The following is a 25,850-nucleotide window of genomic DNA, read 5'->3' as shown; positions in this document are numbered from 1 at the left end:
TGCTTGGTATTCCATTGCATGAAGGTATTTTCTAAAATTCCTATATTGTGTGGTATTTACATCATACCAATACTGTTTGGATAAAACTACTGCAATGAACAGCCTCACACATTCAGGGAAGGGCAACCAAATTTGGTTAGGAGCCTGGAGTGTAGAGTCAAACTATCTGGAATCAAATTTGAGCTCTTCTTTTTTTTTTTTTTTTTTTTTTTTTTTATACTAGCTTTGATCTTGGGCAACTCACTTAACCTTTATTTGGTTTAGTTTCCTCATAAGTAAAATGGTATAATAAAGTAGTACTGGCTTCATAGAGTTTTGTGAGGATAAAATTAGCTGATGAGTACATACATAAGTGGAATACCTAGGCCAGTATTGATACACCTTTTAAAAGGTATCACATACTTCTATTCCCACCCACAGAATATGAAAGAGCCAGTTTTCATTCTTCCTCAGTAGCAGAATATTCTAACATACAAATAACCTTTGCAATTGATAGGATGAAAATTACATCTCACTGTTGTTTTAAATTTTATTTCTTAATTACAAAAAAATAAGGGTATTTATATGTTCTGCACCATTTTAACTGATTTTTTGGTGAACTCTCTATTACTATTTCCTTTCCCTATTTTACCATTTTGTTGTTCATCATTTTTCTATTAACTCACGGAGATGCTCTATATCTTAAATATGACAACTATACTTCTATCCGTGTGGTTTTTATCTGTTGACATTTATTTTGATACTTATATTAGGCCAAGACTTTAAAAAAATATCTATTTTAATAATACCAAATATCAGTAAATATTAGTAAATTAAAATATCAGTATTTTAATTTATGACTTCTGGTTTCTTTTATGTGCCTTAGAAGACCCTTCATCCTCCTTTAGTAGAATGGAACAGAGAACCCAAGGGGAAAATCACCATACTTGGGTATTCAATTTGTTTTAGAAGTGATTCTGTAAATCAGTGGGAAAAAGACTGTTTTTCCAAAGGGAGATTGGATATCCATATGAAAAACAAAAGTCATTTGGCCTCTTTGTCACAGTACAGCAAGTCCCCTACATATGAATGAGTTCCATTCTGAGAGTGCATTCGTTAAGTCCAATTTTTTCATAAGTCCAACAAAGTTAGCCTAGGTACCCAACTAACACAATTGGCTATAAAATACTGTACTACAATAGGTTTATAATACTTTTCACACAAATAATACATAAAAAATATACCAAAAAATAGAGAAAACATTTTTAATCTTATAGTCCAGTACCTTGAAAAGTTCAGTAGTACAGTACAACAGCTGGCATACAGGGGCTGGCATCAAGTGAACAGGCAAGAAGAGTTACTGACTGGAGGAGGGAGAGGAGGTGGGAGATGGTAGAGCTGAAGGATCGTCAGTAATAGAAGACGGAGGGCAAGCTGCAATTTCACTCACGCCTGACACTGATGGTGCAGGTTCTGGTTCCTTGCTGGATTCAATTCTATCCACCCTCTTGAAAAAATGATCCAGTGATTTCTGGGTAGTAGCTTTTTTTTTCTTGTCATGGATGACACAGTAGCACTGGCTTGCATTCTGAATGGCTGCTGCAACCTTCGTGTACAATTCTACATTTGGGTCCTGTGCCTCAAAAACTAACAGTGCCTCCTCAAATAAAGAAAATCCCCTTGCCATTTCCTGCATCGTGAATCTCTTTGGTTCTTCAGTTACTTCTTCCTCTTGTCTCTCTTTGTCCTTTCTTGGTGCTTGGAGCTTCTTAGCAGTAACAGCTATATCACTGTTGCTTTTACACTTGCTTCTGGACATCCAGAAATAAAGATACGGTACTACTGTACTCTATACAGTACTGTACAGTAAAGTACACAAAAGCATAACCACTTGTAGAGGTGTATGCATGTGACAGTGTACACCAGACACGTGAACTAACTTACGTGATTGATGTGTGAATGCATGTTTGCATCTTTGAAAGTTCGCAGCTTGAAAGTTCGTGTGTAGGAGACTTACTGTACACACAAAATCGAATTCTGGGAGATTGCATACCTATATGTGAAAGACACAACTTTCAGAAAAGCATGGAGAAGAATATATTCATGACCTTGGGGTAGGAAAATAGAATAAAAGAAACTGATACGATGAACGATAAAGGAAAGTTTGATAAAATTTGACTACCAAAAGTAAAAATTTACCTCCATCAAAAGCTACAATTAAAAGGAAAACCCACAGAGTAGAAGACGCTTACAACTCATGTAATCAACAAAGGCTTTATTTCCAGAATATATAAAAAATGTCTTCAAATCAATAAGAAAAAATACATTATTTAAATGTAGGTACCACAGTTTAAACAGAAACTCCATGAAAGAACATATCCAAATGGTTAATGTGAAGATGTGTGATGACTCATTAGTAAGCAGGGAAATGCAAATTCAATAAAAATAAAATGTCACTGCCTATCTACTACAAAAGACTGATAATGCCAAATGCAGAGAGAACTTAGAACACATTGCAAGTGTAAGTGCAGAAGCCTTACTACGTCAGCAAAGAGTTTAGCATCATCACGTGAAAGAGGATGGTAACTTGGGCAGGGTGTGCAGCTGAAGTGGTGGAAGGTAGTAACATTATGTACATATTTTGAGGAGAGATGATAGATTTGCTGTTGGAATGTACGTGGTGAGGAAGAAAAAGATAGAGTGAAGCATCATTTCAAGGACTGGTCTGAACAAATGGATGAATGAGGTTGTCATCAATCAGTGTAGGAAAGACTGTAGAAGGGCTATTATTTTTCATGGAGGAGGGGATGGTTCAGTAATTCAGTTTCCTGCCATGTTAATTTGAAATACCAGTTATGAATCCAAGTGGCAGTGTCAAACAGGTAGTTGCAGATACAAATCTGGAGTTCAGGGATAAGAACCAAGCTAGGAAACTATACTTGGATTCATCAGTAAAGGGAAAGTATTCAAAATTATGTAACTGGAAGTAATTACCAAGGCAGTGAATATAGGGAATGAAGAAAGTCAGTAAGAAGACTGACCACTGAAGTTTAAATGTTTGTGGAGGTGAGGAAGAACCAGCCAAGGGTATGGAGGATTGGTAGTGAGAAAGAAGGGCAAGCAGGAGATGGTGATAACCTGGAAATCAATCAGAAAAAAATAGTTTTAGGAGGAGACAGTAATCAGCTGTTAAATTCTGTTGATAGGCAAGGCAAGGCGAGAACCAAGAACTGAGGCCATTGGTGACCTTGAAAAGATAAATTTTGGAAGCCTGGTGGAGACGAAATCCTGAATGAAATGGGTTCAAAGTAGGGGAGAAACCAGTGGTAGAATATAGACAACACTTTTGAAGAGTTTTGCTGTAAGGGAAAGGAAAGAAAAGGCAGTAACAAGAGAGGGAAGTAGAGTAGAGAGAATAGGATATGTGTATGCTGATGAGGGAGATACAGTAGAAAGATAAATTATAATGGCATAAAAAAGAGCAGATATGGAAGCAATATCCTGGAATGGGCAAAATTCATGAAATCTCATGTGCAAGTTGACAAACTTCTGTTAGGAGTAGAAGTAATTCATTTATTATAAAACACCAGAGAAGAAAGATCATTGGAGCACGGCTGCAGATAGGTGGTCAGATGTATTAATAGAAGCTCCTGAAATATTTTCTAATCACTTTTACTTTCTCAGTAAAATAGGAAAGAAAGACATCGGCTCTACATAGAGAAAGGGGAGGTCTACAGGGATTTTTTAGGAGAGAGAAAATGATATGCTGTTATCTTCCAGAAGAGTGGGAGAGTGAATGGGCAAGGGAATTGTAATAAGAATGCCAGGAAGCAGTAAAATACTAATTTGCACAGATTTTTTATGTAAATATGCAACAATATGACTTTTTAAATCACAAAACAGTATTTCTTTCTTTTATATACTAAAATCATTTATTGTGTTCTGAGAATACTAGATGGACCAGATGTATGTGGTCATTGTTTTTAGGGAGCTTACAAAACTCTTCCTCCTCTGAGGTCCTCTTGGGAAGCTAAAACATTATTTCCATTCACAGTAAAGTACTGAGAAAACAGGTTTTCGTTCATTCTTTAGATATGCATTCAGAACATACAAACACAAAAACTATACGAAGAAATTTAATTTCTGACGTATTTCATTTTAAAGGACATAATTATTCTCATATTATTTCAAAGTAAATTATCTGTGAATTGCTTATTTCTTATCTGTCTTCTGGATTTTAGGGGCAAAGAGGGCAAAAACGTTTGCAACACCATTCAATCTTCAGGTCCTGGAATGGTGCTAGCACACGGTAAGAGCAAAGTGACTATTTGTTGAACATATAAATTAATGGAAGGAACACAGTATATCAGAATATGCTACTTGAAGAAATACCCGAAGAGAAAAAAGAATCCCACATATTTTCCATTTCTATATTCTACACTATTTTGTTGAAGTGGAGACTTAATAAATATTGGATAAATGTGATTAACCTATTCAAAATATTTTGACTATAAGACGTATGTAGCCCTAGAATATCACAGGAGTAGAGTATAATGGAACTTACAGAGAATTTTGCTAGATATTGTTTAAAAAGATTAAGAAAAGTTCTCAGCTCACTGAATTTCCATCTTCAGCAAATAAAGAAAATGTCATTAATTATTAATGAAAGCCTTTTCACTTATTAATCTGTGAATTGTACGTGTAAGATGAATTCGCTGTTAATAACAAAATGTGAATATGAAAGATAACATGCCTAACTATCAAGTTTGCTGAACAAAGTAAAGTTCTCACCTCTCCTGGGAATGAATTTCATTAGGAAAAATACACTGAGTGTTGTTAAAAGTGGAGAACAATTGGGCATGGATGAGGAAGTTATGACATTGATGCATATTCCTCTATAAATACTGAGATTTATCCCGTGCATCATTCAATACATATTTTTTAAAAACAGAGTTAAAGGACCTCATATCAGTGATCTAGGAACATAATGTGAGAAACATGATAAATTAAATGATTGATTGTTCATGTTTGAATGCTTCACACATTCACCGATACTGAAAAAAAAATGGTTCATTTATTTAGGCTCGTTAATTATGAACTTAGGATCATTTAGGGATAAAAAGAAATAAAACTTCCAAGTTAATATTTTGTTGTCAGTTTCTGAATAAGTTTCTTAAGAAAACTGGTGAACTGGTTAGCTATGGAATCCATTATTTCAAGTTTCTCATTTTGACTTCAATGTGAAAGTTTACTTATTTATTTATTAAATACAAGCTGTGGTGTAATTTATTTATCTATTAAATACAAACTAGTGTATTATGTTTTAATTATGAAAACATCTGTAAAATATGTATGCTTTTTATTGAATTAAACAATTAAAGAGATATATTTTGTACTACCAAAAGTCAAATTTCAATAGGACTACACTGGGTTGCTTAATGGCTTTTTAAATTTTGTAAACATGACTAATTCTCTTTTATTGATGACTTAACAACTTAAAATCATGCAAATATAATTTAGTTTGCCTTGGCACTAACCCAGACAGCACCTGCAGTAAGCATGCGGTTCTCTATAAATGACACTTCTCAATAGGTGAAAAGACAACTAGTAAGTCTAGTAAAATTCTTTTCCTCTAAAAATAGTGATGATCTCAATAAGTTATTGCTACTCATTGACTATGGTCAGAGTCCTATAAGTTTCAGGAATGAAATTTCTGTCGGCAGCCTTACACCTCCCTACTTGCAAGGAATGTGCAAGTTAGGGGACCCTGGTCTTCTCTCTTGGTCTGTTTCCTGTAAGTGGGACTCCTTGAGGATGGACTATGTTTCTAAGACCTCTGGCTTTCTTTTCAGACAGAATGCTTGAAATTACTCAGCTATATATTTAGCACGTCCACCATTACACTCAGCACTCCGAAATAGATATTGCCTCTGTCATCATTTTTTTTTTTAATGTATCAGTTTTTGGGTGTTTTTTTAAAAATCAAAACCACTTTACTGAATCATCACACCTTGCATGTGCATTGTAAACAATAAATCCAAACATCAGTTAAGGGCAACACTACATTACTAATTGCATTGTAACTGAGATAAACCATTCTTCATCTGAAAAAACTTTCCCATCTTCATCATATATTTCTTTTCAATGACTAGAACATTAAGTCTTTCATTGTGGACCTGTATACTTATATATATTTATTTTATGTACATTTGGTAGATTTTGTGTGTGTGCGTGTGGCATCATTTATTGAATCATTTTAATGATTTTTGAATGTCTGACCTGGCATTGGTACGTCACCTCTGTTTGTTTGAATGAGTTCCTGACTTTAATCTTGGCTTGAAGGCTACGGGGTTATTAGCAAAGTGTTGCTCCTACATCATACAATCCCTACTGCTTTCCCACTACATCATCACTTCATTGATTAGGCAGAGTTCATTGTACTGCTCCAACATGAGCAAAGATTCTTTTCAAGAGAACTTGACCTTTCTATAACTTTTTTTTTTTTTTTTTTTGCGATACGCGGGCCTCTCACTGCTGTGGCCTCTCCCATTGCGGAGCACAGGTTCCGAACGCGCAGGCTCAGTGGCCATGGCTCACGGGCCCAGCCGCGGAGCGGCATGTGGGATCCTCCCGGACCGGGGCACGAACCCGTGTCCCCTGCATCGGCAGGCGGACTCTCAACCACTGCGCCACCAGGGAGGCCCTCTATAACTTCTATTATGCTATTGATAATTACCTGAATTGAACTTATTTCTAAGAACTGCACCACCATTCTCACATTCATGAAAAAGAGCCAGCTTTCTCTTTGTTCTATACACAGTCAAAAGCTATGAAATAGATGTGTCTTCTCTGGTCAGCACTTAACCAGTAAGGCGACTGGCTACCTGAATCCAGTTCCTCTCTCAAACTCACCAGTATGATAACTTACTTCAACTCTATATGGGGATAGTAAAAGGGAGGGGAAAGAATTGCTACAATAATGGGGCTTTAACACCATGTAAAAAAACATCAGTTTGAGAGGAAGTGTTTTCCCCAAATATTCCATGTCTTTCCATATCCTAACTCACTGGGTTTAGCCACTAAGCTTATGGTCAACCAAGAATGTGATTATTCTTCTACCATGAAGGAGATCAACATTGCTGCCTTACTGTCACGAGGCCACTTCCCCAACGATAACAACTGCTCTTCTCGATCATCTTCTGGGAATACCATGACATAATACAGATTTGGCTACCCAGAAGTCTAAGATATATTACAACAGTGCATTTACCAATTCCATTCTAGTTCCATACTGTACCTAAGGCTAGGGTTTTCCAATGTTCCATCCCAAATTATTTCAAGCCACTTGGTCCAGAACAGTTTTTTAGAGATTCTGTAATGGGGTCAAATGACCACATCAAGACTGATGTAAATTTCAATAAATACATGGACCAATTTGAATACAATTCACTTGCCATGATCAGATTTTTAAGGATAAAATTATCTATAAAGCCAAAGAAAATAAACATATGCAATTTTTGAGTCAATCTAAACAAAAAAATGTTAAAATAAATCAAAATCCCCTATTAGCATATCGTATATTAGCATACTTCTTCCTGGAAACAAGAAGTCACATATTCCTATGTTCCTTAAAAAAAAAAAAAAAAAAAAAAAAAAAAAACAAAAGAGGGAGGAGGAATAGGGAGAAGAAAAAGAGAGAAAAAAAAGGAAGAAAAGCATGTTCCACGTCAAAATTCTCCAGAAGTGTAAATGCAATCATACCAATTAAGGACAAGCATCAAATTAATGTCTAAGGGTTTTTTAGTGGCTCATATTCTGGCATGAACAAGGTACCAGAATGTGGAGTACAGAGGCTCCTTGTCATTTGTCTTGCTGTGTTTCAGAGCATCTAAGTGCCTACTCTTCTATAATCAAGTTTCCTTTCCTTCTACACTCTAAAACTTTTTACCAATGCTGCTTTCTCCTGACAGTAGGGTGTTTATATTGATGACAGGCAATCCTACTGGCAAAATACATTGATTTATAATTTGGACAACTCCAGTTATTTGATCTCCAGATAGTGCTTGATCTCATTCAGTCATATTTGGGTGTCTTCAATTTCCTGATATCCCTAAACATGTATCAACCTAATTCTGTCTGTTCTTCCAACTTGGGAGGTGCCCTCACAATAGTCCTTGGAGTCCCTCTTGATGTATAAATGTCTTCATTGTTTAGATTGTTGGGAAAACAGCTGTGCTTAATTTTCTCTGTTGAATGGCCTTTTACTTTTTTTTTATAATACATGTCTCAGACCCTGCCGGAATCCTCTGTTGAAAGAAATGTGCTGCCTTTCATTTCTGGTTCTGTCAGAACATTTCTCTTTTTGTTCTCCTGAGCAGGGAAATCGTTTCTAAGAGTATGACTTCTCTGAACCCCAAATCTAGCCCAGATCTGGATTCTACTTATTGAGATCTGCCTGTTTTCCCCCTGGTTCATATCATCCATCCTTTATCTTGCCTTATTTTATAAAATTTCCACAACATATTCTTTGAGAAAACTACTGGGGTCCAGGGCAGGCCACTCCAAAATGCACCTCAATTTTATATTGATAATTTGGAGTTAAAGTTACCTAAGAAATGGCCGATGCAAGAGGAACCCTTTGACTCCCGGTCTCTGTCTTCTTGAAAGCAGGAAATAAATCTCCCATATGAAAGGTGTCCTCCCTGTACAGGGAGGTATAAAAATATCCTTATCATCAGAGATAGGGAATTCAGAGTCCAGAAATCTGTATACATAAACCTTGTTACTTTGTTAATTTACTACCCAAGCCCAAACTTTGCTGAAGTCCCTTATTAATTAAGCACCCAAACCTATTGCTTTATCTTGTCAACTCCTCACAAATTTATTGTTTCTTTGTGTAAAAAGATATAAAATCTGCCTGCTTTGGGTCACTCTCTGAGCATCATTTTATGATCTCCTGTACACATGAAATGAAATTGGGTTTTCTCTTGTTAATCTGTCTTGTGTCACTTTTATTATTAGTCCAGCCACAAGAACTCAAGAGGGATAGAGGGGGGAAATTTCCTCCTCCCGACAGAATGGGTAATACTGGTGACTCTGTTTATAATAATCAATTTACCTTGAAACTCACTCAACAATAATTTAATTTGAGCATCTTACACGGATACTCCTAGTCTTCTATTATACCTGTTCCAATAGTATATAAGCTGTTATTTTAATTTATCACAATCTTCAAGGATACAGTTTTCCATTTGTTTTTAGTGTGTACTGTATCTGTAGCTTGGAGATGGCATTTCTCAATAGTTTCCTGGGTCCTAGCTCCAACCAAAGGAATTATTTCAGTCTGATCTCTGTGATCTTAACTATATTCTTCTGTGAGCTTTCTCAAGCCCTGATCACTTATTCTGGCTTGCTTATCAATAAAAATATTTACCTCTTGTCTAGCCCAAATCTTAAAAGTAGGTAAATCTTGGTATATTGTGTCCTAAGTACATTTTTTTACCCTTTCATTTGAACCGTGGCCTCTGAAACCTTGAATTTCTTTGAGGAATATGCCTTTTCTCTTTTTGCTTGGCTCTCCTAGATCATCCTCAGTTGTTTTCAAAGACAGACTTTTCTTCAGATACCATCTCCTATTCATCTAAACCATGCTTCAGTTTCTCTACCATTTTCCTATGCTCCAACACTGTTTTCATACCAGGCTAATTTTCAAGATTAATTCACCCAGGCATAAGCTTTCTTGAATACTAATAATTGAAGGGGTGGTTCAAGTATTTGTGATCAGCTCTCCTCTAGCTGTATCTGTGTGAAGGTTATATATTCCAGCCTGGCAGGAGCCTTCATTTCTACTTGTATGTTCGTCAATACAATCTATCATATTTCAGTACATAGGGCTACTATTTGGATTTCCAATATTCACAAGCTAATTATCAAATGATGGGTATAACTTTAAGGTATGTTAATAATAATAACAAAGGACATATAATTTTCTAGCTGGCCTTGCATCAGCCCTGGTGAAAAATAGTAGTTACAACCTCACAGCGTTATAAAAAAAAAAAAATCTTAGTAACCTACAAACCTGTCTGAGAAACAACATACAGGTCATTAACTGCACAGAAGTTACTCTAAACTGGGTATTAACAAGCTTTAAAGAAAATTATGAAGATAAGATACCGTGTACTGGTTTCCTCAAAATGTCTCCACATGTAACTTTAGACTTCACAATTCTTAAGTTTCACTGCTTGACGAATGAGTTGTGAGGATATGAGGATACTACACAACCAAACCCACAGGTCTCGCCACTGAAGCGACAGGACCCATGACTGTGAACCTTAGGATGGAGTAGAGCAATTGTGAACCTCCAACAGACAGGAGAAAGAAAGGAGGAGGACCATACACACTCAGTCTCCTCTTCCCAACCTCACTATCAAGGTAAGCTCTCCTTCCTCCTGGGGGTGAGTTATGGAGGGGCCAGAGACCGGCCTGAAGTAGTATCCCAGTGGGCATCCTGCTCTACAGATGGACATTTCGGATGGGGGCAGGTCATGGGGGAACTTTCCATTTCTGAAACTAGTAAGCACACTTATACATGTTCTTCAAGGAAAGGCTTTCGACTGATGGAGAACAAACAGTTTCACATTAAGCCCCATTGTGTACTCAAGCTCTCTGTATCAGAGAACTCTTTTGGACCTTCACTCATAGAAATATAAGACAAGGAAATCCAAATGTAACAGGAGGATCTGTGGCCATCTAATCCTGCTGTCCTGTTAGCTTAACCCAGAGCGATGTCTTCTTTTCTGTGTGAATTTTCTTCTGAATTTTCTTGATCCATTAAAAGACAGACTCATGCTTTCTACCTGCTGGAGTCAATCGCAGACCTCCGCTGCTCCTAAAGCTGCCTGTGGTGTGAATGTAGACAAAGCAACTTTAATCTGATTTGTGCTGTCCATTGTTGGGTGATATCTCTATTTGCAAGCAAGCAAGAGAGCAACTACTCAGAGGAGATGGACTTTTTTCCCTAGATAAAGGTATAGTATGGGATTTATATAATAGTAGCAACTTTATTTTGACTAGTAGGTATTTTTGCTTGGTTCCTGAGATCCCAGCAGCCTTTACTGAATTTCCAGCAATAAAAGGTAGGGGCTGAAAGAAAAATATAATAGAAATTGATCTCTAATGGTGGTAGAATAATAGCTTATCACATTGAAAGAACAGCATAGTCTAAATTAACATATGTAAGACCTGGGTTGATACTGCTACTAACCCCTTTATGTTATAAACAAGAAAGCTGGCACAGCTGTTTTCATCTAAAAAATTATTAAGGGACCAATACATTCACACGGCCAGTGTGGTCGTCTTCACTGGGTATACGGCTTAGTTTCAGTGCCTTGAGAGTTACTACCAGTCGGTTTTGGTTTCTGAGATTTTCTAGAATGTGTGCCTTAACATAGTGCCTGATGTAGGGTTTATCATTTCAGTAGCCACATCAGGAATTTATTCTATACCACATTTGGAAAGGTAACATGTATGCTCTCTGAGGTAGCCTTGCGCTGTTGAGTTATCCTCCTAGATAATATATCCCACACACATATTTTTTGGAGCTGGACTAAACTTGAAGGTATTATAGTAGCTTTCCTAAATATTTCTAACCTGAGATGATAATAATTATAATAGTAGTAATAAGTCTATCACTTTAGGTATTACCATAGACACAGAATTTATCTATTAGTTAACAGTTAAAATTAAACTGATTTATACTCTATATTTAAAAGATAGTAATATACTCTTCCATATATTTCTGTTAAAAACCTGAGAAATGGGGCTTCCCTGGTGGCGCAGTGGTTGAGAGTCTGCCTGCTGATGCAGGGGCTTCGTGCCCCGGTCCGGGAAGATCCCACAGGCCGCGGAGCGGCTGGGCCCGTGAGCCATGGCCGCTGAGCCTGCGCGTCCGGAGCCTGTGCTCCGCAACGGGAGAGGCCACAATGGTGAGAGGCCCCCGTACCGCAAAACAAAAACAAAAACAAAAACCTGAGAAATGGATAAGGTAATATGTCTGTTTAAGAGATAATAAATCTGCCTTATGAAGAAATAAGCAACAAGTTTATGAACATTCAATAAATAGGTGGCTAACTTGAAGCCAGGTTTATATCTCTCCTGAATCTGCATCCTTAACCATTTCATGAAACTGTCTCTAAGGAGTAGAATACTTTAGCATACAAGCTGACAAGGTGCTTCTTTATAGGACCCAGGTAGCCTAGTTCATACAGCCCTTAAGCAGAAATATTAGTAGTGCTGAGCAGAAAAATAAGTCTGAGCCAAGGAACCTGTGTGATGCCCACCTGAGCCTCCCCATGACAACAAATATGTCCCAACAGGTTTGAAGCCTCAACAGACAGGAGATCAAGACCACCTCCCTCCTGTACAACACTCTTTTTTGTCTGTACACCCTATAGCTGCATCACGATATATCCCAAAGCCATGATAAATCAGTTTAGTCCTGGCAGTGAAGGCAAAACAAATCTTACAAGCTGCTGGAGAGCTCAAGAACATTCACTAAATATCTACAGCAAAAGCAAAACCTGGATAAAGGTTTGAGGAAAATAATGAGGATGTTACAAGGAGTGCAAACACCACTACAAAGGAACTAGCATAACTGAGAAATTTTCATCCTTGGGAAATTCCAAGCAGCCTTTGACTACCAGAGCGCTCATTCACCAGTGTGTGTCACCTAGGGCAGACTTACAATCTGTGAGGTGAACAGCGAGAAGGGGTAACCACCAAGGTGAGACTACTCATTGGACAGAATGTCAAGGTCAGGAGCAATGAAAATACTGAATGTCCTTTGTCTGACCATTATTTGACACCAGTGCAGTTATTTCATGGGGCTGACATCGAGTCACTTAGAGAAAAACTCTTTGAACTTTTAGTTTTGGAAAATAGACCTCATACAAGACAACACATAATAGGATGATAGAGTACTTTTTTTCTGGTCCAGTCAAATACTTGGCATCAAGTAGTGGGGGGGAAAAGTAGAAAAAAAAAATTCCTAGCCTAAGCTTTTTCTGTAATCATCTAAAATTATCTAGATTAAACTTGAATCTATCTACTGTACTTCATTAAGCACCCTGTTCCACTGCCTGCCCTTTCTATCTGAAAATGTTCTCTCATTTTCAAATCGAATTTCTCTCCCATTAACTTACTGCTTAGGTATATTTTAATGGCTTTCCTTTCAATGTAAGCCCATTTGTTTTGGCCGTGAAATTATCTCATTTCATTGTATAAAGCCCAGCTTCATTTCTAATTTTCAGTAACTGTGTCCATTTCTAGGTGAAAAATGTAAGCCCAAACAAAAGCCCTCTTAAAACTGGCCTGTCGTTTTCAATTCTTTCGCTTGCAGACAGTGGTTGTTAATTTTCCTTACAATAATGCATGTCTGTTCTCACCCCCTCCAATGTACTGTTATAACTAATACAGTGAAGCATCTGCACCTTGCTGTATGAGGTCATCCTCGGATAGGAAGCTGACAGCTTCACACAGTAATAGATAGTACAGGTGTTGTAGCCCTCAGGTAACCCATCACCCGTTTGCTTTCTGAATAAAAGCTATTCAGAACCACAGTCCTATCCTTAATTTTCCATTAACTAGAAGTTCACTGGCTGAAAGCTTTGTCATGTAGAAACTCTGAAAAAAGTATATTTTATTTTAATCCTCAATATATATTCCCCTACACACTCACACTTAAAACATGCACACATTGGATATACATTAGCATGCATGCACACTCACACATATACACTCCAAAAAAATCACATATATTATATAATACACTACACACACACACACACACACACACACACACACACACACACGCAGTCTTTTAAAACCTTGTTTCAAAATGAGTTGCCAATACCCTTCAGTCTGATTTGTGTCAATTTGCCAACGGGGGAGAATGAATGGAAGATGACATTCCAAGTAGAGAAATGAGCTTATAGAAAGACACCATGTGCAGAAGAGACCTTGAAATTTTGCAAAACATGGCAAGGTAAGTACATCTGGTAAAGAAAAAAAAAACACAAAAATGAGTTTGTAGCTGAAACTTGGAGTAAAACTGCAAAGAGCCTTATGTGCCAATCCTCAGACCCTGGGCATGATCCAAACACACGGTGTGTGAATCAAGCATCTGAACTTAATCCAAGTGATACGAAGGGCATGAAAATCATTTGAAAGAAAATAAAACTTATCAACCACTTTTATACATCCGCACAAAATTATTAGTTAAAATGCATTTATATGTCTTCCTTTAGTGATCCATAGATCACTATAGATCCATAGATCACTATAGATCACTACAGAAGCAAATAATACTACTAATAAACACCTATGTAGAAGCAGAACAGGCAGTAGGGTGATTATCAGTGTAGGAATGAGGAAACCCAGATTCGAGGCATCTAAATGAATTTTCAAGTTCACACAATTCCACTGTATTGATGCTTTCTAACTGAGTAGTTTGAACGCTACTACACCAATCTGGAGAAGGATGCTAAGAAGAATTTGCAAAGAGGTAGATTGGCTTATAAAAATGGGTCTTAGTGAGTGTAGGTGCACTAAGTGATTTCCAAGTTCCCGTAGGAAGACCAGGCACCAGAGCAAAGAAGCATAGAAATGTGAAAGATTAATATTATATCTAGATTCAGGGAAAGATTTTGACAGAAATGTTTGCTAGGGGATTATTTATAATGAGAAAAAATGGAAATAATGTATGTGTTACTGAATGTGAAGGCTAAATAAATAATGTGTGTTACATATTTCAATAACATGTGGGCATCAGGAACAATTTTTAATTAAACGGAAAATGATTCACTGGATAATGTTAAGAATAACAAAATACACACACATACAAACATCAAAAAAAATCAAAAAGACCCAAAAACTATACACACAGCCATATTCATTTTCAATTACAATTTATCCATTTATCCAGCTCTGTGTCATCTATTGATTCTCCAACTAACCATGTTTTCAATCTGTCTATCTACCAGGCTTATAAAGGAGACTGGAAGGAAACACATTAATTAGATATTAGGGCTTTTTTTTTTCCTTTTAAAATTATTTTTCTCCATATTCTTCCCTGTGTGGTAGAGAAACTTGGTGAGGGAACTCACGTGCCACTATTTCCTAAGGTAGATAATTTTGCCTCCTCTTTAAAATGCACACAATTAGTTACTTATTGGCTTGTATTCAAATGGCAAGTGAGGAATCAGGGCACAAGAAACTACAACACAATTATAAGTCAATAAGCATTTGCCGTAAGTGCCTACTATGTGCTGAGCAAGGGAGATTCCCTGTCTTCATGGAGTCAGGTGGTGTCTATAGATGATTAAAAAAAAACCCACAGCAATGCAAATGGGATACATGTGATAAACAAGGAAACGCAAGGTATCTGGAAACTACATATTCAGAACATAGAATCTGGTTTAGGAAAAAGTCAAAAGGCTTACAGAAGAAGAGCTATTGAGACTAAGATCCTAAAGGAATTTTAGCAATATATGTCCAGAAAGAACGATCAGGACGTATGAAGGCACTGGCATGTGAGAATCCTGCCACATTTGAGAAACTGAATGGTATTCAGATCAATTGCACTATAAGGTGTATGTTTTGGGGGGAAAGAATGAAAAGACAAGGCTTTAGAAGTAGGCAGTGGCAAGTCGTAAGTGCTGCTAACAGTATAAAAAGAAACGTAGGGTCTATTCAGAGGGCAGAAAGATTCCGGTGGAGCTAGCTGAGGGGTAGAGGTAATCAGGTCAGCCTTGTAGTGGGTTTATTCTGGCTGCACTGTAGAGTGCTGACTGTTGTAAATACGATTAGACAGAGGAATATCTGTTAGGAGGCTGTTTCAGTAGTCTCCGAAAGAGATGATGGGGGACTTGATTCTTTCAGTAAAAGCAGAAATGAAGGAATGAGGATAACCCACAGACTTTAGATGCAATGATATGGCTAGAATGGTGAGGCCCCAAGTATAACTGGATTGTTTTCTTGAGAGAGTTTGGATGATATATAAGTAGCAGAAGTTGTAAAAAAAATAGCTTTTTCACATGAAAAACTTAAATTATCATTTAAAAAGATCATGTCATATAGATTAGAGCACACCTAAAAACATTTATAGAAGCACTAGCCTTGAGACTCTCTGGAGAGTTTTTGTTTGTGTGTGCCTATATGTGTGTGTCGTGGGGAGTGTAATTTGAGACTTCGGGGACAAAATGAGAGAGAGTGAGGAAGAGCAGACATCCTTGGAGAGGTGTGGGAAACACAGGTTTGAGTGTTCCCAGAGATAACGGGCGCTGGGTGGGCGCTGCTTGGAGGTCTGTGTCTCCACCTGTGCTGGGGAGAAGAATGTCATAGGAAATGAACTTGGAAGTGCATGGAAAAAATATAATTATGGCATAGATGCAATTCATACCCGCTTCTCAATGACATTTGGGTACAACTGTATTTTTCAAGTTTTCTACAATAAGCAGATATCGTAAGACCCTTGACATTTACAAGGGATAAATCCCAAGATCTTTGCAAATTTCTAGCTCTGCAAATACACAGGAGTTTGTATAGTCTCTTGACTTTCTCAAAAATTGTATTTTCTTCAAGAGAAGTAAGTCTCTAGTGCATTTCCTTACGTGATCAGCAAGTCTTACTGCTTCTAACCCTAACTACAGCACATATGTGGATTCTATCCTCACTTTTCAAACTTCGCTATGACCACTCTAGTTTAAAACACATCATCTTTTCCTTGGAGAACTGCAATAGCCACTAAAACTGTTATCCACCTTTCCATTCTTGAACTATACATAGACCAGAATATTTATAAAATGTAGATCATATCTCACTCCTCTGATTAATATCTTTCAACATCTTTCCATACTTTTTAGAAACTAAAATCCACACTCATACTGCTATGACTTAAAAAGTTCTTTATCATCTAAACTTCCTAAATGTAGAAATTTTTCTTGCACTACCCTTTTCCATCTGACCTCTGGGAGCACAAACTGACAATAACCAGCATATAACCTTACTGTGGAAAAGATTAAAATTCATCCTTAGAGATACTGAAAACAATTTTAGATCACAGACGCTCAGCAGTGTTCATGGTTTTAGTCAACATGAGGTAAGGTATGCTGCTTTAACATATAACCACAAATCTTTTGGGCTTCACACAAAAATGATAACTTTTATTTATAAAAATTTGCCCTAGGTCTAGGAAACTCTCAGTGGCAGCTGACTTCCACCCAGCCTGCTGCACTCTTGGGACTTGGCCATCACAATGGGAGGACTCCTTCATAAAAGCTGCAGTAGCAGAATAATGAAATTAAAAACTTCTCAGAGTAGTTTTACTGCCTCTGCTTGAAAGTGATGTGTTTTACCAGCCAGAACCAGTCACATGGCCTCATCTCACTATAAGGAGGTTGCGAAGTGCAGTTCCTGTAACTTGAGGCAGGAAAGGAGGATTGAATACTGATGATCACTGGTAAATCCTGCTACAGTTTTTTCTCAGAGTTCTAATACATTAAGTTTAACCTTCATGCTAATACAAATCCCCTTGCCAAGGAAGACCACCTCAATCGTATCCAACAAGAGCTCTAAAGTTTAGGTGTTGTGCAATAACGGTCTCTCCATCAGATCTGGACGTGGCTCCTCTTGGACTGGAAACCTATGAACTCAAATGACATTCATCTCCTCCTTCCCATACACGCTTTGTATATAATGGTAAAACAAGGCTAGGATAATTGTAATAAACATTCGTGTTCTGAGAAAAGAAAACTGAGAGTTACTGGTCATTAGAAACTCTGAATAGCAGTTACTGGTCATTAGAAACTCTGAAATCCCACTGAGCAGGCATAGTGTGAACCACCTATCTTGAAGGTAGAGAATATTCCTTATCTTCTCTCCCAGGAGAAATTCCCTTTTCCATTGTTCTCAGAGGCCTCCTAGCTCCATCTTCTGAAAGCTTTTTTTCCCTCTGTCTCTCATTATCTTCCATGTCCTTATCTGAAGTGGACTGTGGGGAAAAGGCCCTTCCTAACGATTGTAACAGTTTATCAATCCACTATCTGCCTGCAGAAGTGTGAGGGCCCAAGGATCATTTTGACAATGAACATTAACATTTATTGGATGCTTTCTACGTGATAGAAATCACACTAAGCAACTGCATGCATTTAATCCTCACAATGACCTCTAGAAATGGCATTATAATTACTCTTGTTTAAATTGCCCAGTGTTCCATAGCTAGTCCATAATGGAACTTGGATGCTAACCCTGCTCTGTTCTGATACCAATCTGCAATGTTTCCCTTACTTCTATTGTCTTTATACCTCAGAGTTAAAGGAATTGTTTCACGAATTATTAAGAGTAATTCTTGGCGGTAGCTGGACATAATCAATACTTCTGACCAGTCAAAGTCTCAAGGAATAACAGGCTTTTTCAGTCTAGGTTCCAAGTGTCTTTAGCAATATGATACTCCACACACACACATACGTACATACACACATGGTAGGGCTCTTACATATTTGAATCCATCCAGATCCATGTATCAGGAACCATACATTTCTTTACATGTTCTCAGGTCCAGTATTTTCTCTGATTTTATTTATTTATCTGTTCTCTTACTTTTTTTTCTATCCAAATTGATCTACTGAGTCAATTTTGAATAGTGTAAGAAAAGGCTCCACTACAAATAAATCTGATCTTTACCACAAGGTATTTTAAATATTGATATTAATTTATTGGGCATTGACCTTTAATCTGATCTTTGTTTTAAGTACTTAAGGCTTTTGAGAAGTTTTAACAAAAGACAGGAAGGCCTTTAATTTATTCATTGTTACATGGCTAAATTCTTACAGATTTTTTACTTTCAAAGTTTTTATAATATTTATCACTTATATTTTGGGATCAAAAGCTGTCTGCTTCACCAATATTGCAAAACCTGGAATGCTTATAATTCCATCATTCCTTTCCATAGCCAATTATTTCCTGAGCTCATCACTTTCTTAAAACATCATATAAAGTGTAGCCAATTTTATTCAAAACACACTAACGAAATTCTATTTTCCAACATTTTCCCTACGCTCTGAGTTCAAGAGGAAAAGTTCATCATTTATATGCTCTAATTCTTAAATTACTCCAGGCAAGAGTTTTATCACTGTATCATGTATGACAAATGCTCTGCCACTTTTTGATATAAATCACCATATTTTAAGGCACCTATAACAGCCATGTCACATAGTTTAGGTTTCTGTGATGACAGCACCCCACCTCCAGTGCTAATTCTCTGTATTAGGTAGGGAAGTGTCTTGGTGGTTCCCAAGATCATCCCTACACTAAATAATTCACTAAAAGGACTCAAAGAACTCAGAAGTCATTGTACTCACGGTTATGGTTTATCACAGTGAAAAGATACAAGACAAAATCAGCAAAGATGCACCAGCCAGGTCTGGAGGAAACCAGGAGCAAAAGCTTCCAAGAGTTTCCTCCCAGTGGAGTCGCCCAAGACACACAATTCTTCCTGCTATAAACTGTACCAAACATATGTGAAGTGTTGTCTACCAGGAAGTTTTCTTGAGCCTAAGTCTCAGGTTTTTATTGGGGGTTGACCATGTAAAAACACACTGCCTTCACGACTGACTGCAATTACCAAAACTAGAGACTGCCCAGAAGAAAGCAGGTGCCTACCATAAATGCCATTGTTTGCACGAACTGTCTGGATAAACTGGTAGAATTTCCGTCAAAGCTCCACACATACAAAACACACTTATAAGAACATTTTAAACGTTCAATTGCCTGTAGCCCACCAAGGGCCAGTTGAGAAAATCAGCTTGTCTGGGAATGTACAAGTTTTAAGCAACTAAAACCTGATGAATTTACTGTTTCCTGCACATGCATATTAGAATATACTGTGATAACCAAAACAACCCTCTAATTTCATTGACTTAATACAACAAAAGCATTTCACCACCACTGCCTATCCCATTTATGTCAACTTTGTTAAAAACCTGGAGGACTCTCCACGGCACCTGATTGCCACTCAATAACCCATGTTGCTTCAGTTCTTTGGTTCTACCAAGTGAGCATAAAGCTTTGTCTGCCATTGCGGTGGCAGAGGAAGAAGATGCTAGAGAACCCCATAGGGATCCTCTTTGCATCAACCTGCAGCAGATGCTATTTTTGCTCTCATTTCATTGGTTTTCACAGGGCTCTACCTAACTTCAAGGGGCAGGGATTTTAGACTTGTATATGTCCAAGATGGAACAGAGAGCCAGTTGTCAATGAGAACTAGTGGTATCCATCATATTTTCAAATTATCAGTATTGTGGATGTTAAATCTGTGAATGACAAAGAACTCATACATTTAGTTTATAATCATGAAAATCATTTAAAAAATTACTGAGAAGTTAAAAAAAAAAAAAAAAAAGAAAGCCAACCAAGTGAACTAATGGGAACCAAAAGTTTCCCTTGAAATGAAAAAGTTTGTCCTCTTGTTTACTCAGATGTCAGTATCAAATCTTTTGAAAAAGAATAGTACTTTCCCCCAAACTAGAGAGGTACCATCTCCTAATAAAAACAAGTAAATATTTTAATTACTTTGAGAGCCTGTAGAAAAATCTGAGACAGTCTTCTAAGAGGAAAGAAAATTTCTCTGCAGCCTGACGGTATAAACCCTCCTGAGGGGTAAAGGTGGAATTTCCACAAATTTTGAACAGGTTAGCTATTGAATGCTTTCTATGGGCCTGCCCTTTTGGTAAGAAATTTACATTTACATATATCAGATTAATTATTCCTCACAAGAATCTTTTGAAAGAAGCATTTTAACAACTCCATTTTACAGACAAAGAGTCTAGGATTAGACAGGTAAATCAGGTATATTAGGAAGAGTCAGAGTCAGAACGTAAACCCAGGTCTGTCTTGCTCTAAAACACATGCTTATAAACTACTAGGCAAATTTTTTGCTCGAAGGAAGAAGATGAGCTCAGAGACTTGAATGAGGCTGTGGTCACCAGGCATGGACAGATGAAGCAATTGAGAATATCATTCACTCTAAATAATTTTGCTGTCCTATTCATCTTCCAGCCATTACCATAAAAATGATGAACATGTGTCTGGAAATAAGGAAGTTTATTAACTATAATTTCTCTTATTTTTATGCTGACTTATTATCCAGCTTATCTTGATGTATAGAGAATTGTGGTTCAAGGTAGGGCAGAACACATAAGGATGCAGAAGACATAGAAAGGCAGGGGATAAAAGAGGACAGGGGGTACAGAAGGTCAGAGCCCTGGGGATATAGCAGGGCCAACGGTAAAACAGGGCAGGCAAAGAAGAAATAGATAAGATTATTGCCCTAAAAGATTTTATTGCTTAGTCAGAGAAATAGAATAGATGCATAAAAATGATAGCTAGCATCTTGAATTCACGTATTTTCTGCTAAAAGTCCAACTGATGATTAGAACAAGATATCACTCAAGGAAGAAGGTTATTATATATAGTCTGATTCACAGAAGATGTTGCAAAATGAGCCAATTAGGGAAGGAAATGTCCAAAATTATGAAGGGTCAGTATGGTAAATTTGGTAGAACATGGAATCCAGAATCAGATTTGAAATGAACTTTTCCCTCTTTATGTGACTTTAAGTTATTGCAATGTTTTTAGCCTCAATTGTTATCTGTAAAGTGGGGATAATAATACCTATATCTCAGGTTTGGTGGAGCATTAAATGAAGTAATGTATATAACGTGCCCTGCACCCTTCCTGAAACAATGTGTCTGTTCTTCCTCATCTTTGCTTCAAGCCTGGGATGATCACTGTTCCTCTGCCAATCAACCCCTTAATTAAAGAAACATTTACTGAATTCTTGCTAGATAGTATTCAGTCCTCTAGTTGTTTCAGACTGAGTGGTGAGCAAACCAGGTTTCTGCTTTCTTAGAGTTTATATTTTGTGGGAGTCATAAAAAGCAGAGTAACTAAATAATTACACATGCTTATTTCACATGTTGATACATTTTATGAGGTATTAAAAGTGTGATGTGATCGTGAAGGGTAGAGGGGCGTACAACCTCTCTGATAAGGTGATACCTGAATGAGGGGAAATGGAGATGACTTTTTCCAGGGGGAATAATATGTGTAAAGACACAAATCTGATGGCTGAGCTTCAGGTATTGGTGGAAGGAAAGAGTGGCCGGAGCTTAGTAAACATGGGGGAGAATGATAGGAGAGAGGCTGGCGTGAAGGCATGGTCCAAAAGACACAGGTTGTTTTAAACCTCAGTAAAGTGTCTGGGTTTATTCTCAGGAGCAGCTGTGACAACAACAGAGAGCCCATGCCAAGGAACCAAGGAGGAGGTGCTGTGGGAGAAACCCTGTGGGCAGATGATGACTCAGTGCCATGATTGGGAATTTAAACAGCCTCCTATGATCACTTCCGAGCTACATCCAGCTCTTCCCCAGTAGCCCAGAACCTTTTTCTTGCTTGACCAAATGTGATCATTAGACAGTTCACAGTTTTCTCAGCACATTTTTTTTTCCCCAGGCCATTGAAACATGTAGCCTGGTCCAGCCATGCTGGATTTTCATTCCAGTGAATAAACTCCCTTTCACTGCCTCTCTGACTGTCCCTTCTGCAATTTCCTGGATGTTTCTCCTATTTGGTTCCTGGTCATGCCTCTGTTACTGTTTTCATTATTTTAAAAATGGAGAGGATGTGTTTCTGCTGAAGTTGCCCAATCTTGTTTTCACTCTATTGGACTCCAAAGTGTGCTATCTGGATGCCGGCAGATGGATGAGGCAGAAAAGCCACTGATTTGATTTTCCCTTTCAATTTTCAGATCTTTCACTGCTTGCCTGGTTTTGTTTTCTCTCCTAACAGTGCATCTAAATATATGCCTTTCCTTTCTCTCGAGGTAATCCTTTTTCTTTCTTTTACCTGTAACATTTGCCTTTTATGATTTCTGGATATGCCTTTAGGATCAAAGATGTTCTGTTCTATGCTTAGTTATCATGTCTGTGCTTTAACTTAGTTATTTCCTTTTGTACTGTGATTTCTATTTTGGGCTTATTTTTTTCAGCTTTCTCTTTTTAGAGATTCTTTTACTTAGGGTGTCACAATAGGGTTTTCAAATAAACTTTTTGGCCTCCAGAACTTTTGATGTGTCAGATGGTATCTTATTGTTGGTATTTTGAAAGAAAAATACCACCTCAGAGAGGCTCAGTATTCCCACACAAGGTCTGTGTTTTTCCTCCTGTTTTAACACCCTGCAATTAGTTGGTATACACTCCCTAAATCAGGTCTCCACTGAAGCCAAAAGGCAGCTACCCAACCATTGGGCAGTAAATCTAAGAAGCCTGCTCAAGTAAGTGTCTTTAGGAAATTTAAAATAATTTCCTGCTACTGCTCCCTTACTTCCCAGAAACTAAAACAATCACAGGAATTCAAAATGCCGTGTCACGTGTCCACGATGGTGTTAGAGTGCACACAAATTGTATGTTTATGAAAGGACATCTTCCTAGCTAAATATTTGGAATCTCTCTATATTTATTGTATAATTGCCATCTTTATTATTTCCTCCTTCTGTTTTAATTTTTTAGGGACACCTAGTTTTCCTTGTTAGCTGACAGAGTTTACCCTCAGCTATATATATTGTGTTTTGTAACAATACTTATTCGTTTATGTTTGTCTAAATTATTTGCAGTTTTCATGCTTTAATATACTTTTCAATGACATATAGGGTTGACTTCTATGGACATGCACCATTCCTTTTTCATATAAGTTTTGTTCAATTTTGACCCCAGATTTCAAGTAAACATTTAAAGTTTGTCATGAAATATATCATACCTATATCTCTAGGTATTTCTACAATTTGCTGGTTGAAGAGTGGTATTGATAAAATTATAGATAGACATTAGTATGCATCGGCATCCTATTTCATTTTGTTTGAATGCATATATTTTCATCATTATAAAAACAATATAACCACAGTGTAAAATTATGAGAAATTTAAAAATGAAAACTTACTATCTTAATGTAATCATACTATCTTACTATAAACATGCTTGAACTTCATATCATATAGGTTCAGTTCTTGGGATGCTTATGATGCTTCTATACATCCAGAACTTGCTAGATCCTGGGAAGATAAAGAAGAAATGGAACAGCCTCTGAGCTCACAAAGGGTCCCAGTGGAGATGGAAGCCTCCTACAAAGCCAACAAAGAGACCATCTTATAATAATGTGTCAGAGTCTAGGATAGAACTGTTAGCAGGAACCTTAGGTGTACATAGAAAGGAAGTAGAGATAGAGTCTCAGAAAAGATAATTCCTGGGTGTTATCTTAAGGAATAAGTTGGGCTGCCTCAAAATAGGAAGGACAGGAAGATCATTCCAGGAAAAAGAAATACACAAATCAAAGCTCATACCACAGCTTTACTTGGAGTACTATAAATAATTCACTGTTGCAGGAATATAACCTAAGTGGCGAGAAATATTAGACATTAAATTTTTGGCCACTTCAATCTAGTCTGTGCATCACACTTTTGAAAATAGTTTTAATCAAAGGAAATGTAAATATAGAGCTGCATTTATTTTTATACACACATATGTATATGTATGTATATATATATTTATGCATATGCGTGCATATATACATATGGCTGGGTGTGTGGCATATTGCATTTAATATAAAGTCATATGGCTACATTGCATTTTATTTAACAATTATTGTTGCATATTACATATTGTTAAATATAAATTTAAAATAAATATTGTTCAATATTAAATATTATTAAATATTGCTAAATAAAAAAATAATATTATGGCTACTGCTCAAATTAATATCATTAATCTCAGGTTTTTGTTTTTATTTTGTGTAGCCTGGATTATTCCTTTAGAGTATGTTTCAAGGCTTAATCTAACAAAACATAAAACACCTTCATGTGTTTTATGTTATCATGGCTCTTTATATATATTAGAAATTACTTAATAAGATAGTTTTTGCACAATTTAACCTCTCATCCACAATGCAAGTTTGAATTCATACATTTCCCAACAGCCACTGCTAACACTGGTGATTTTTTTCCCCTTAAGTTTTGCTAATTTATTTGGCAGAATATATCTTAGTCTTTAGTATCAGTCCTTGTGATACAATGAGAATTATTCTCATGTCTTAATGATGTTATAAGGATTAAGTAATGAACGAAAATTGCCTAACACACTGGCACATGTGTTCGATAAATTATGGCTATCATGTTATTGTTATCACTCTGACTAATAAAGACTATCTTGATCTATTTTTTTTCTCTTCCTGGATCTAGTGGGGAATTAATAACTTAATCAATACTTAATGCTCATGTTAGAAAGCATTTTTATTTTATAGTAGTGATTGACTACCAGCACACAAAGCCCACAACTAAGATGAGGTGCAAATGTAATGCAACGATTTCAAATCTCCCCCAAAGTATCAGTCCATGTAGACTCTTTAGCTTCATTACAATTTAGTCAAATTCCTAAGGTTCAAACCAAGGAAAAATAAATAATGTAACCAAATGGATCTGCCACATTCAGGGAGGGAAGATGACTCTTAGCTCTGTATCTTATATCAAAAATCTTCACTTGTACTAGAAAATATAAAAAAGTGGAAGTGAATCAAGTGTCTTAAATACAAGATCAGTTAAAGAAAAATGATGGAAGGAAAAATGTGGAAATAAATGTGTACTTTGTAGATATTATGAGATTGAGTTTTAAGCACCTGTGTATAATCTTTATGTTGGCCAAAAATGTTAGGCTGAGCTATAAAAACAAACAATTAAATAAAAACCATATTATTAAGAAAAAGAACATATC

The 25,850-nt window shown here is 36.9% G+C and overlaps 1 pseudogene; it reads left to right on the top strand.

The window, feature by feature from the left end:
* Positions 1 to 25,850, top strand: part of LOC132531299 (E3 ubiquitin-protein ligase Mdm2-like) — a 31,109-nt pseudogene that overhangs the window by 575 nt on the left and 4,684 nt on the right.

The sequence above is a fragment of the Lagenorhynchus albirostris genome, chromosome 13, assembly GCF_949774975.1.
Source record: "Lagenorhynchus albirostris chromosome 13, mLagAlb1.1, whole genome shotgun sequence".
NCBI classification, from domain to species: Eukaryota; Metazoa; Chordata; class Mammalia; order Artiodactyla; family Delphinidae; genus Lagenorhynchus; species Lagenorhynchus albirostris.
Note: the sequence above shows the minus strand (reverse complement) of the source record. Positions and strands in the feature narration are given on the sequence as shown.